This window comes from Odocoileus virginianus, unplaced genomic scaffold (assembly GCF_023699985.2).
Source record: "Odocoileus virginianus isolate 20LAN1187 ecotype Illinois unplaced genomic scaffold, Ovbor_1.2 Unplaced_Scaffold_1, whole genome shotgun sequence".
NCBI lineage: Eukaryota > Metazoa > Chordata > Mammalia > Artiodactyla > Cervidae > Odocoileus > Odocoileus virginianus.
In genome coordinates, this window is record NW_027224263.1 from 10,790,658 (window position 1) to 10,805,661 (window position 15,004).

Sequence of the window (15,004 nt, forward strand, 5' to 3'; positions counted from 1 at the left end):
CTAATCTTTCTGATGTGTAACAAAATTCAGCCCGCAAGAGAAAAGAGTAAATCTCCAGAGGTCAAAAACGAAAAGAAGTTGATAGCAGAACACTAATCAAATGTTGATGCTTCAACAGCCCTGGGTGTTTCTGCAGTTGTCAGTAATGAACATTCAAAGAGATATTAAAAAAAGACAAATTTTCAGAAATTATGGAAGTTATAAAGCCTCAAATTCTAAAAGCATAAACCATAAACAGGATTTTTAAAAAAAGAAATTCCAAACTGTAAAGGAAAACTCAAGATTTTTCCTTCTTATTGAACCTCAGTTAAGTCTACCTCCCATGTTGGGAAAAACCTCTTTCTTCCCTCCTGTTTCTCCTTTCCTTTACATAGACACCCTACTCACAAAGAACACTTCACTCCTGACACCCCAATCACCAAATGTGACGTCAAGCAATTCTCTGTAACACCAGCTGTATATCCTATAATTTCAAACTCGATTCTAATACTATCTACCTGGAGATAGTGTCAAGTTCCGTAAGTTAAGGGCTCAGTCCCACAAGACTGCTCCTACCCCACTTCAGATGCCAATTATAAGTAGTAAGTCTCCAGGTTACCCACAACTTCCATCCAATTTAGTTACTGATACAAATCAGAGGTTCCTACAACCCCCCTTCTTAGGCTTGTTTATTAGCTATAGCAATTCACAGAATCAGGGAAACACTTATATTTACCAGTTTATTAAAGGATATAAAGGCTACAGATGAACAGCCAGACAAAAGAGATACATAGGGCAAGGTCTGGGAGGGTCCTAAATGCGGGAACATCTGTTCCTGTGGAGCTGGGATATGTCATCCTCCCAGTATGGATGTGTTTTACCAACCTTGGAGCTCTCTGAACCCCCTACTGTTGAGATTTTATGGAGGCCTCCATAAATTTTATGGGCATGATCTATCATTAACTCCATTGCCAGCCCTTCTTCCCTCTCTGGAGAATATGGAGGGAGTTGAAAATCCTAAGATTTTTTATTATGGCTTGGTCTTCCTGAGATCACTCCCATGCAGGAGCCATATACAAGAACCCACCCAGAATCACCTCAGCAGAATGAAAGATGCTCCTCTGTGCTCTGATCACTTAAGAATTTACCAGGGTTTTAGGAGCCCTGTGTCAGGGATGTCATCAAAGACAGAATTAGAACAAAAGGTGCTTCTAGTATTCTTATCACTTAGGAAATTACAAGGGATTCAGGAGCTCTGTGCCAGGAATTGAGACAGAGATCAATATATATTTTTTATTACCTCACACAAATCTAAATACATTGCTGTCAAATATCAAAAACAAAAAAACACTTAAATCAGCCTCAGAGAAAAGATAGATTATCATAAAAAAAAAAACTGACAGCAGGCATCTCAAAAGCAACAATAAAAGCCAGAAGAAAATAAAATAATATTTTCAGAGTGCTGAGAGAAAATAATTGTCAACTTGGAATTATGTAACCAGCAAAACTAGCTATCAAAAAACTACATACAGCAAAATAAAAACCTTTTCAGACAAATGAAAATTAGAGGGACTTCCCTGGTGGTCCAGTGATTAAGAATCTACCTTCCAATGCAGGGGACACATGGGTTTGATCCCTGGTCGGGAAACTAAGATCCCACATGCTGTGGGGCAACTAAGCCCGTTGCCCAACAACTAAAGAAGCCCGTGCACCACAACTACTGAGCCCACGTACTCTAGAGCCCGTGCTCCGCAACAAGGGAAGCCAGAGCACTGCAACTAGAGACAGCCTATGCACCACAATGAAGAGTCCACACACTGCCACAAAGACCTAGTGTGGCTAAAATAACAGAAAAAATTTAAATTAAAAAACATTAGAAGTTTTACCAAAAGACCTTCACCAAAGGAAATTCTAATGAATAAACTTAAGAAACTGCCTGCAAATGTAGGAGATATGGGTTCTATCCCTGGGTTGGGAAGATCGCCTAAAGAAGGAAATGGCAACCCACTTCAGCATTCTTGCCTGGAAAATCCTATGGACATAGCAGCCTGGAGGGTTATATAGTCCATGGGGTCACAAACAGTTGGACACAAATTAGCAACTAAACAACAACAAACTGAAGAAAGAAGAAAAAGGAACCCAAAAGGAAGAGCTGATATTAAAGAAAAGATGACTGGGAAGGAAATCAGAAAATACATGGTCAAAGTCAAACAAGCATTGGCTGTATGAAATAATATTAACAATATATGATTTGGATAAGGGGGAAGTATAATAATGGACAACAGTAACAAGTACAAATGCAGAGGTGTGGGGTTTCAGTGGAATTAAAGCATTCTGAAGTTCTTGTTTTGATTTGGAAGAGGGTAGAGATATTCATTTTATTAGTAAAGATAGTTTGTTTAGTCAAAATGCATCTTAAAAGTTCTTTCAGCCAAAGAAAAAAGGCTTAAATCTGAGTAAACTGGCATCCCCAAAACTACAGTGGGCACAAACACAAAAATCCATTAGAAAAGACTGCACCCTCTATCTAAAAGACTAGGAAAGGGATAGCCTAGTAAGACAGAAAACTTTTAGACAACAACTGCTCTGCAGCAGTCAAACATCATCCATACAAACAAACTAAAGAAGAAAAACCACATAATTATATCAATAGATGCAGAAAAAGAATTTGACAAAATCCAACACTATTCATAAGAAAAAAATCTCAGAAAAACTAAGAATATAGAGGAACTTCCTCAACTTGATAAAGAAATCTACAAAAACCCTACAGCTGTCATCATACTTAATGGTAAGAAACTAGATGGTTTCCTCCTAAGATCAGGAACAAGGCAAGGTTATCTACTCTGAACCACTCTTACTTATCATGGTGCTGGAAATTCTAGCCAGTGCAATAAGACAAAAAAAAAAAAAAAAAGAAAGAAATAAAAGGTATACAGATAGGAAAAGAGGAAATAAAAATGTCCCTGTTTGCAGACAACATGATTCCAAGGGATCTGCCATAGAAGCCTTAGAAGTTCAGCAAAATTTAAGTATACAAGATAAATACATAAAAATCCACTGAATTTCTATATAATATTAATATACAATAAGTTCTAGAAGAACTCAATGTCAACCATTCTATGGTCATTTGGCATTTGAAGCAAATTGGAAAGGTGAAAAAGCTCAATAAGTGGGTGCCTCATGAGCTGACCACAAATCAAAAAAATCATCATTTTGAAGTGTCATCTTCTCTTATTCTATGCAACAACAACAAACCATTTCTCAATCAGATTGTGATGTGTGATGAAAAGTGGATTTTATATGACAATGGCGATGACCAGCTCAGTGGTTGGACTGAGAAGAAACTTCAAAGCACTTCCCAAAGCCACACTTCACCAAAAAAAAAAGGTCATCATTACTCTTTGGTGGTCTGCTGCCTGTCTGATCCACTACAGCTTTCTGAATCCCAGTGAAACCATTATATCTGAGAAGTATGTTCAGCAAATCGATGAGATGCACTGAAAACTGCAATGCCTGCAGCCAGCATTGGTCAACAGAAAGGGCCCAATTCTTCTCCACAACAATGCCTGACTGCACATGTCACACAACCAATGCTTCAAAAGTTGAACAAATTGGGCTACAAAGTTTTGCCTCATCCTCCATATTCACCTGACCTCTCGCCAACTGACTACCACTTCTTCAAGCATCTTGACAACTTTTTGCAGGGAAAATACTTCCACAACCAGCAGGAGGCAAAAAATGCTTTCCAAGAGTTAATCAAATCCCGAAACATGGATTTTTATGCTACAGGAAAAAGCAAATTTATTTCTTGTTGGCAAAAAATGTGTTGATTGTAATGGTTCCTATTTTGATTAATAAAGATGTGTTTGAGCCTAGTTATAATGATTTAAAATTCATGGTCCAAAACTGCAATTAAACTTGTACCAATCTAATAGCAATGAAAACATCTACACCAAAGTACAAAATTTAAATAAAATACAATTTACAATTGCTCAAAAATTAATTAAACGTGTAGGTGTAATTCTAATAAGGGCTTCCCTAGTGGCTCAGCAGTAGAGAATTTGCCTGCCAGTGCAGGAGATGCAGGTTGATCCCTGGATCAAGAAGATCCCCTGGAGAAGGAAATGGCAATCCACTCCAGTATTCTTGCCTGGGAAATCTCATGGACAGAGGAGCCTGGTGGGCTACAGTCCACAGGGTCACAAAAGAGTCGGACACGACTTAGCAACTAACTAACAACAAATCTAACAAAACATATATAGGACTTAAATGCTAAAAATTACAAAATGCTTATAAAATAAATTACATATCTAAACATACGTTCATGGCTTAGAAGACTCAACATAGTAAAGAAGTCAAACCTCTCCCAAACTGATATACAGTTTTAATGTAGAAGGAAATGGCAATGCACTCCAGTATTCTTGCCTGGTGAAATCCTATGGACAGAAGAGTCTGGCAGGCTACAGTCCATGGGGTTGCAAGAGTTGGACATGACTGAACAACTAAACCTACCTAACTTATCAAAATCTAAACAAAATTTCTTATAGATCTAAACAAGATTATTCCATAATTACATAGAAAAACAAAGTAACTAGAATAGCTAAAACAACTTTGAACAAGAGTAAAGTGGGGAGAATCAGTCTACATGATTTTAAAACTTATTATAATGCTATAGTAATCAGGACTGTGTAATATTGGTGGAGGGATAGAACACATAGACCAATGAAATAAAATAGAGAACCCAGAACTAGCTCCACACAAATATGCCCAACTGAGTTTTGATAGAGGTGCAAAGGCAACCCAATGGAAGAAACATAGACTTTTTAACAAATGATGATAGAGCAACTGGTCATCCATCAGCAAAAAATGAAACTCAATCTAAGTCTCATGCCTTATACAAATATTAACTAAAAATATATCAGGTATTTAAAAATAAAACTATAAAACTTTTATGAGAAAATCATCGGAATCTGGGGTAGGCAAGACATTCTTAGATTTGACATCAAAAGCAGGATCCATAAAAGAAAAAATTGGTAAGTTGGGCTTCACCAAAATGAAAACCTTTTGCCCTGTGAAAGTTCCAATTAAGAACATGAAAAGAGAAGCTACAGAATGGAAGAAGATATTCCAAAGGACTAATATACGGCATAGATTTTTTTAAAAACTCTGAAAACTCAACAGTATTAGAAAAATGGGCAAAAGACATTGAAGAGGCATTTCACCAAAGAGGATAAACATATCACAAAGAAGTACATGAAAATATGTTAAAAGTCATTAGCTGGATTTTCCTGGTAATACAGTGGATAGGAATTCACCTGTCACTTCAGGGGACACAGATTCAATCCCTGATCCAGGAAGATTCCACATGCTGCAGAGCAACTAAGCCCATGTGCCACAATTACTGATGCTCTAGGCCTTGCAAGCCTCAACTGCTGAGCCTGCATGCTGTAACTACTGAAGCCCGTGCATCTAGAGCTCAGCAACGAGAAGCCACCATAATGAGAAGCCTGAGTACTGTAACAAAGATTAGTCCCCGCTCACCGCAACTAGAGAAAGCCCCTGAGCAGCAACGAAGACCCAGCTCAACCAAAAGTAGATAAATAAATTTTTAAAATAAAATCATTAGCCACTAGGGAGATGAAAATCAAAAGGGTGAGATATTACTACTATAAGAAGGGCAAAAATAAAAAATAATGGCAACATCCAAATACTAGCAAGGATGTAAAAAGACTATTATTCAGACATTGCTGGTGGGGATGTAAAATGGTACAGCTGCTCTGGAAAACAGTTTGGTAATTTCTGAAAAAACTAAACATGCAACCATTATATGACTCGGCAATTGCACTCCCGGGCATCTATCCCAGGGAAATGAAAAGTTATGTTCACACAAAAACCTATGCAAGAATGTTTATAGCAGTTTTATTCATAATAGTCAAAAACTAGAAATAACTCAGATGTCCTTCAACAGGTAGATAGCTAAATCGTGTTACACTCATACTATGGAATAATACTCAGCAGCAAACTGGAATGAATGTCACCTCATATCCATTAGCATGGCTACTATAAGAAAAACAGAAATGTTGGTGAGGATGTGGAGAAACTGGAACCATAGTACATGTTTACAGTATTGTAAAATGGTGCAACCACTATGGAAAACAATGTGGAAATTTCTCAAAAATTTAAAACTAAAACTGCCAAATAATCTAGCAATCTCACTTTGATATATATCTAAAAGAATTGAAAGCAGAGTCTCAAAGAGGTATTTACACACCCATGTTCACAGCAGCAGATGGAAGCAACCCAAATGTCCATCGATAGACAAATGAATAAACAAAATGTGACAGCCCACCAGGTTCCTTCATCCCTGGAGCTCTCCAGGCAAGAATACTGGAATGGGTAGCCATTCTCTTCTCCAGGGAATCTTCCCAACCATCAGGGATCAAACCTGGGTCTCCTGCATTGCAGGCAGATTCTTTACTATCTGAGCCACCAGGGAAACCCTATATACATACAGTGGCATATTATTCAGCCTTTAAAAAAAGGAAGGAAATTGTGGCACATACTACAGCATGGATTAAGCTTAAGGACATTATGATAAATAAAATAAGCCAGTTACAGAAGACAAATACCATATGACTCCACTTATATGAGGTATCTAAAGTAGTCAAATTCATAGAAACAGAAAGTAGGATGGTGGTTAATTAGGGACTTGTGGGGGTGGGGGAAATGGTGAGCTGTTGTTTAGTGGGTATAAAGTTTCCGTTTCACAAGATGAAGAGTTCTGGAGATTGGTTGCACAAGAATGTGAATGTACTTAACATGCCTGAACTGTACACATAACACTGGTTAAGGTGGTAAATTTTGCTACGCATATTTTACCACAATTAAAACTTTAAAAAAAAATATTCATCATGTAAGTTTAACCTTGTGTTTCATCTCCAATATGTGCCTATGTAACATACTATAAACCCTTATTTTGTATAAACCCAGGAATTATTCTGAATAATATTTCAGAATATTATTGTCCATGCACAATATTGTCCATGTTAAGAAAAAACAACTTCTTAAATGTGTTGTTGTTGTTCTGTTGCTAAGTTTTGTCTGACTCTTTGCGCCCCCAAGGACTGCAGCACACAAGGCTTCCCTATCCTTCACCATCTCCCTGAGTCTGCTGAAATTCATGTCCTTTGAGTTGGTGACGCCATCCAATTATCTCATCTCAATCCCTTCTTCTCCTCCTGCCCTCAATCTTTCCCAGCATCAGGGTCTTTTCCAGTGAGTCAGCTCTTCATATCAGGTGACCAAAGTATTGGAGCTTCAGCTTCAGCATCAGTCCTTCCAGTGAATATTCAGGGTTGATTTCCTTTAGGATTGACTGGTTTGATCTCTTGCTGTCCAAGGGACTCTCAAGAGTCTTCTCCAGCACCACAATTTGAAAGCATCAGTTCTTTAAATGTAAGTAAATACTTTAAATATACCACAATTTGAATCCTTCGCTTGGCATTTATTTTTAATATATCCCCAAGATTAAACCTTGCCACATTTCTCCAGACCTCTAGAGTCCTTGCTCCTCTTTTTCAACCACCTTTCCCTTACCTCAAACTATGTTCTATTTCTTCACTTTTCTATTGTCCCCATCCCATTTCTTTCTACAGAATCCTCTCCCTAGGGTTCCTCAACTCAAGATCCTTTCATTTCTGTCTCCTTTCCATACTCAGCCTGCATCCATCTTATTGAGCCAGAATGGCAGACCAGGAAAGCTGCCACTAGCTGCTTGGACCTGGGGAATCTCCAGTCCTGCTGTCAGGAAATAGCAGGGAATGCTCTAGAATTGGGGTAAGGAGTACTGAGTTAAAAGGCAGCAAGACAGAATAGACTTTTGTATGAGGCTGAAGTCAAAGCTTAGAAACTACCTCCAAAGTAAGGAAGAAAAAGTTGATAGAGTTGGGTAAAGTTCTCACTAAACATTGATGGGCCAGGTTCCTTTGTTCAAAACAGAACCACAGTCACTGTTTGGAAACCACATAGCCCACAAATAAAGGGACAATTGGTTGGGTCAGCACTACCCCTAATAAACATGAGTCTTTAGTGGAGATAAGGATAGATAGAAATGGATTCCAAAGACACACTTTGGAAAAGTAACTATTAGCTTTGCAAAGTGGAGCCTGGACTAGAGAAGCCTGATCTGAATCCTAAGCATGGCACTCCAAGTTGTTCTGCAGCTGATAGGAAAAGACACTGCCACAGTTTCATGGGTGTTCCTAGCCAACTGTATCCAGAACCATCTTGAAATTCTTCATGATTTTATCTTTGAATTATGTTTTGTAAGTGAAGTCCAATGGGACAATAGATCATGTTCATGAGGAGAGAAGGTATGTGGAACAAAGAAAAAAAGCTTTGTATTTTAGTACCTTTAACAGCAATTTTCCCCTTGCTTTTGAAAAGAAGCATTTTCATTTTGCAATGGGCCTTGCATCAGGCAGCTAGTCCAGCATGAGCACATTTTCCCCGCAAGACACATCAACCACCTCAAATCTACCAACTAGGTACTCTAGCTCTCCTTCAAGCAGGCTGGAACTTGATGGTACTTTATGGGGGGTTTTCCCCCTTAATTTCATGAAATATATTAGAGGAAAATTAGAAAATAGATTAATCAAAAATAAAAATATATAAAAATCGTTGCTAATCCCAAGATCCATAGATAACCACTCTAGATATTTTGGTATATATCCTACTTATGTGCACATGTACTAATTTTTATAACATTTCTATAAGAACAAATGTTAAATCACAACTTTTTAGTAATCTGTTCTTTTATTCCCTGGTGGCTCAGGTGGTAAAGTATCCGCCACCTGCAATGCAAGACCTGGGTTTGATCCCTGGGTTGGGAAGATCCCCTGGAGAAGGGCATGGCAACCCACTCCAGTATTCTGTGCCTGGAGAATCCCATGAACAGGGGAGCCTGGTGGGCTACCATCCATGGAGTCGCAAAGATTGGTACACAACTGAGTGACTAAGCATGCATGCATGCACTATATTAATACATTAAAAACATTTTTATGTCACTAAATATATACATTTTTGTTTTCAAAAGGAAATAAACATGTTAATTTTTCTAATTATAAAAATAATATTAGCTCACTGGGGGAAAGCATCAGGAAATAGAGAAACATATAAATAAGAATGAAATTCTTACTTAATCTCACCATCCATTGATAATCACTGCTAACAATTTGCTGTAAATACTTGGAAACCTTCTTCTGTGTGTATGTGTAAATACACACATACAAGTTTTATATTATATACAGTTTAAACAAATAAGGGATCACACTCTATGTTTAGTGATAAAATCTTTTTAATTTTCCTGTAGAATATGGGTATCTTTCTATGAGAATATAGATCACTATATGTGGTGGTGGTGGTTTAGTTGCTAAGTCATGTCTGACTCTTCTGTGACCCCATGGACTGTAGCCCACTAGGCTCCTCTGTCCATGGAGTTCTCCAGGCAAGAATACTGGAGTGGGTTGCCATGCCCTTCTCCAGGGGATCTTCCCAACCCAGGGACTGAACCCACATCTCTTGTGTCTCCTGCATTGGCAAGCAGATTCTTCATCACTGAGCCACCAGGGAAGCCCCTGATCACTATACACTTTTATATAAATGAGATTATCCTATATATAATATTCTTCATCCTGACTTTATCTCCTAACAATATGATTCAAATGTCTTTCCCATCCTGATACACATTGACTTCTCTTATTCTTTGTAATGACTGAAGAGTTACTAAACTAAGGCTTATTAATACTCACTGTGTAGATTTATTATACTGTAACCATTCCTCAGATGATGAAACATTTAGCTTGTTTTCAATTTTCAATTTTTAAGGCAATACTGTGATGAACATTTAGTTGTGTATATGTGTGTATATGAGTGTATATGTTTGGACCCATTAAAATAATTTCTTTGGAATAAACTACTAGATTAAAGGATATGAACAAGAAATTTATACTTTACAGTTCATATTGAGCAAATATGTGTAGCCACTTTATTTTTTTATATCTAAAGTTTCTTTAATATCCTTATTCTTCCAGATGATACAGGAGGCATACAGATATAAATTTGTCAATTAAAGATATCTGTAACTCATTAAGTTTAAAAAATAATATTTTTCTATTTCAAATAATCTCCTTTGGGTAAATGCCTAGTTTTCAAAGTTTCACTCCCTTCTCCTTCCCAAGATGTCCTCATGGTAGTCAAGGCTGGGCCCCCGGCCACTGGCTGTCCTTTGAGTCTCAGCAGTACAGGGTGTCACTAGTCTGTAGAACTACCTGCATCTTAGCTGTCACAGTAACATTCTTCAGCCAACCTAGAGATGTTTGTTTTAAAAAAACTTAGACATGCAAAGGACAAATTCCCTTTGGCTGAGACATCTTCAGGATGCTGGACAAAGTATCAGTTATCTTGGAGTGGAAACCCCCCTGAACTATTATTAAGGGCATCAACCAATCACTGGAGTTCCCCCAGTTTTCCACCTCCACCCTAGTAACCCTACCAACAAACCTTCTCAAGAAGACAGCAGGCTTTTACCTAGTCCCTGGCTGCAGCCACAACATGCCGGCAACTGAAATCCCTATTGTCCTTTGCCTTTAGCCTTGCCTACCCTACATCAACGTGCTCCTAAGTTATTAAAACCAACCTCAGTTCAAGTGTCATCACCTCCAGGAAATCTTCCCTGGTCCCAGGTAGCTTCTCCCCAAAGACTGGGTTAAATATCTTGCATACATCCTCCTATAATACAGAATATGAAATTTATTACAGTTTTTAATTCACTGTTTTTTAATTATATTTTAGTGTGCTACTGAACCCATTTGATGGCAGCACTCTCTTAGGGAAGGGCTCTCTCTTATCTCTCTGTGTATCCCCAAAGTCTAACAATATGTGGTACACAACAGGCCCTCAATAAATTATTGCTGGTTAAATAAACAAATAAATGAACTCAGTCCTGTCATTTCATTGCTAAACAAATCCCCCTGCCCCAATCCAGAAATGAAGTAATGCCTTGAGGAAGAAAAAAATCTGGTCCGAACCCAGTCATAAGTACATTTTGAGAAATTTGTCAAATTTGGCTAAGACTGTTTAGTATTGTGTATATATTGCTTCTATCTGCAAATTATTGGCCAAAAGGAAATCTTCATTGAGTGAACTGACAGTTCTAAAAATGAATAACCTATATCCCCCATAATTTCTTATTGTGATTATTTGTGTATCTCCTACAAGAGTAAGAGCTTCTCAAAGCTGCATACCCAGTACAATGCTTGACACATAGTCAACACTCAGTAGATGCTTGTTGAATAATATATAACATATATTCATACTATTTCCTCTACCAGAAATGCCTCTTCTCCCTCTCCTTTTGCACTTGAAAAAAAATTTATACTTATTCTTCAGGATTCAGCTCAAATGTCAACCCTTTCTGATTTAGCATAAAGCAGAAATAATCATTTCCTCCTCTGGGCTACTGTAGTTAGTATACGTGTAGTTCTTATAGTCACTCAGTCATGTCTGACTCTTTGTGATCCCATGGACTATACAGTCCATGGAATTCTCTAGGCCAGAATACTGGAGTGGGTAGCCTTTCCCTTCTCCAGGGATCTTCCCAACCCAGGGATCAAACCCAGGTCTCCCACATTGCAGGCGGATTCTTTACCAACTGAGCCACAAGGGAAGCCCACAGACTTCCCTCACGGTTCTGTTGGTAAAGAATATGCCTGCAATGCAGGAGACCCTGGTTCAATTCCTGAGTCGGGAAGATCCCCTGGAGAAAGGAATGGCAACCCACTCCAGTATTCTTGCCTGGAGAATCCCATGGACAGAGGAGCCTGGCAGGCTACAGTTCATGGGGTTGCAAGAGTCGGACATGACTTAGCAACCAAACAACAAAACCAAAAGTTCTTATAGCATCTACTGCATTGTATTACAGTTAGTTAAGTTTAAGAACCATCATCCATTTCTTGTGAACTCAAGAGCAGGAACTTTGTGTTATTTACATTTGCACCTCTATATCCTGTACTTAAAAACTGAAGGTCCTAAATAATAGTTTGTAAATTAGATGGAAGGAGGTAACAGTAAGAATAGAGAGGAGGAGATGTGTGTTACAACAATGAATAGAGACCAAATTGAGAGAATTTTCTGAACAAAATAGTGGGAGAGAGGAAAGACATAAGGAGAAAATCAAGGATGATTAAGATTTTGAACCTGAATGATTAGAATACATCTATCCAACATTTCAAACCCAAATCTGAATTTAAACTGCAAGAGATGCAGACTTAGCATTCATCTATCATTGAGGCTATCAGGATTAAGTGACAAGAAAAAGATACCCATTTTCCCCACACTAGTCTTAGTAAAAAACAAAGAAGAAGAAGAAGAAGTGAGTGCTAAATACTGACATTATTTGCTGATGATATGATGGTCTAACTGGGAAAGAATAAAAGTCAATAAAATTATAGACACCAGGATAAAAGATGAACACACAAAATCAACTGCTTTCAATATAATGAAAATAATTAATCAAAAATACAATTTAAAAAAACCTATTCATAATAATAGCAAAACTATAAAATACTTAGGAAAAAATGTGTAAAATCTATATGAAGAAAATCATAAAACTTCACTGATGCACATAAAAGAAAATTTTTAAAAACGGAAAAATATACCAAGTTCCTGGAGGAACTTGTATTATTTAGAATAAGCAGTCTAAATAAAACAATTTTTCCTAAAATTAATATATAAATCTAACACAATTTGAATCAAAAACCTAATTCTTTCTATAATTAATATATAAATTAACACAATTTTAATCAAAAACATAAAGAAATGTTTGGAAATGTTAAAAGTTAATTCCAAAATTCCTCTGGAAGAACATATCCCAGAAAGTTTTGAAAAAGAGGAATAATGATAATGGACTTGCTTCACAAGAAAGCAAAATTTATATAAAGGAACAGTGATGAATGCAATTTCAAAGCATATTATGCACATCTGGGGATTTATTTTTATTTTTGTATTTTTATTTTTTTACGGGGATTTAGTATGTGGTAACAGTGAAATTTCAAATCAGAGAGGAAGAAAATGATTATTCAGCAAATAAGGTTAGTACAGTTTTCTATTCTTTGGGGGGGGTGGAATTAGAATCTCTACCTTATACCACATACAAAAATAAGTTTCAGGGGTGGGACAGGGTGGGAGGTGGGAGGGAGATTCAAGAGAGAGAGGACATATGTATACCTATGGCTGATTCATGTTGTTGTATGGCAGAAACCAACACAACATTGTAAAGCAATTATCCTCCAATTAAAAATAAATAAACTTTTAAAAATTAAAAAAAAATTCCAGGTGGATTGAAGATCTAAAAGAAAATATAGAAGAAAAAACAAGACTCATGAAAACACTGAAATAGGAAAAGTTTTCTAAGCAACTCACAAAACACAGAAATTATAAAATGAAAAAATTATAGATCTGACTGCAGATAAATTTAAAATTGTACAACAAATGACTGCATAAATAAAAATCAAGTGTTTTAATAAGATACTAATAAGTACTATTTGGATAAAATACACTAACAAATTAAAGGATTAATATATGTAAAGGATAAAGAATTCCAAAAAATCAATAGGAGAAGAGAATTTTGAAAAATAGGTATAAACAGGCAATTCAAAGATAAGAAGTACACATTTTCAAAACGTTCAACCTCACCAGTAATCAATTTACGCAAATAAAAACAATGAGATCTTTTCTTTTTACTCAGGTTGGCAAAAATGAAAACAATCAAACACTTGTTAATGCATATCCAGTGCCACTGATGGAGGAGGAAATGGCAACCCACTCCAGTATTCTTGCCTAGAGAATCCCGTGGACAGAGGAGCCTGGTGGGCTGCTGTCCATAGGGTCGCACAGAGTCGGACACAACTGAAGCAACTTAGCATGCATGCAATGCCACTGATGAAAGTATGGAGAAGTGGACTCTCTTAAATCCTACTGGTGACAGTGATTATAAATTGCTTTGAGCTTTTCAGAAGGCAAATTGTTATTGACTATTAAAGCTCTACATTAAAATCTATAAAAATGTCAATTACATATTCAAGTTTATATTAGAATTTTACATTTACATACCCCAACATCCAGTAATTGTATAGTGTGCCTGACATACCCTATTTCCTTCTGTCACACCAATCCAAACCTCTCCTTTATTATAACTTTTATGTTAATTCTCATAACAGCTCTCTTCCTTTTCTAAAATAACCAAATCTCTCACTATCTTTTACAACCTCCCTAGTTCTTCTTCTGTGTCCTCTGGAACTCCGTTTGTGTCAGTCTTAAGCTCTGTCATATTCTCAGTCTCTTCCTTAAAATGTTCCCTTCACCCTCCTGTTCTCACTAAAACCTCACACTCCCCTGAGCACACTGCTTTCCCTACAGCCCTCTCAAGTGGAGGGTGCACCTGTTTTACACAAATCACACCACTAGAGTTGGAGATAAAGTGCCCTCCATGTTGCCCCTGCTCTCACAGCCATTTCTAATCCATTCCTGCTTAAAAATCACCAGCTTCACACCTTGCTGCTGTCATCTAGCCCCAACAGTGATGACTTTGCCATCAGTCTTAATCTTGCTCTCCAGATCTACTGCTGTTGTTCTTGGTGACTTTGGTATTCACATGGATGATCACTGAACCCCCTCTAGTCAATCAGTTCCTTGATCTACGTCACATCCAATGGTGCTTTTCTCCAGGCTGCCTCAGCTGCCCACTTCACTGCCATAACCTAAATCTGTAATCACTATCACTGAATCACCTCTCAATGTAAAACTGGCAATTCAAGGACAATAGAACAATGCCTTCAAAATTCTGAAGGAGAATTATTTCCAAACTGAAATTCTATATTCAGCCAAAAATCAAGTGAAGAGTAAAGACATTTCAAACAGGTAAGAGCTCAAATAATGCTTGAGATTCTCATCTCCCCATGCCCAACAC

At 37.3% G+C, this 15,004-nt stretch overlaps 1 long non-coding RNA gene across 3 annotated transcripts in view; it reads right to left on the reverse strand.

The window, feature by feature from the left end:
• Positions 1-15,004, reverse strand: part of LOC139033286 (uncharacterized) — a 54,164-nt gene that overhangs the window by 8,350 nt on the left and 30,810 nt on the right. For all 3 annotated transcript variants that reach the window (XR_011485892.1, XR_011485891.1, XR_011485890.1), the window contains one exon: positions 10,676-10,767. This is a non-coding gene — a long non-coding RNA (uncharacterized lncRNA). The remainder of the gene's footprint in view (positions 1-10,675; positions 10,768-15,004) is intronic.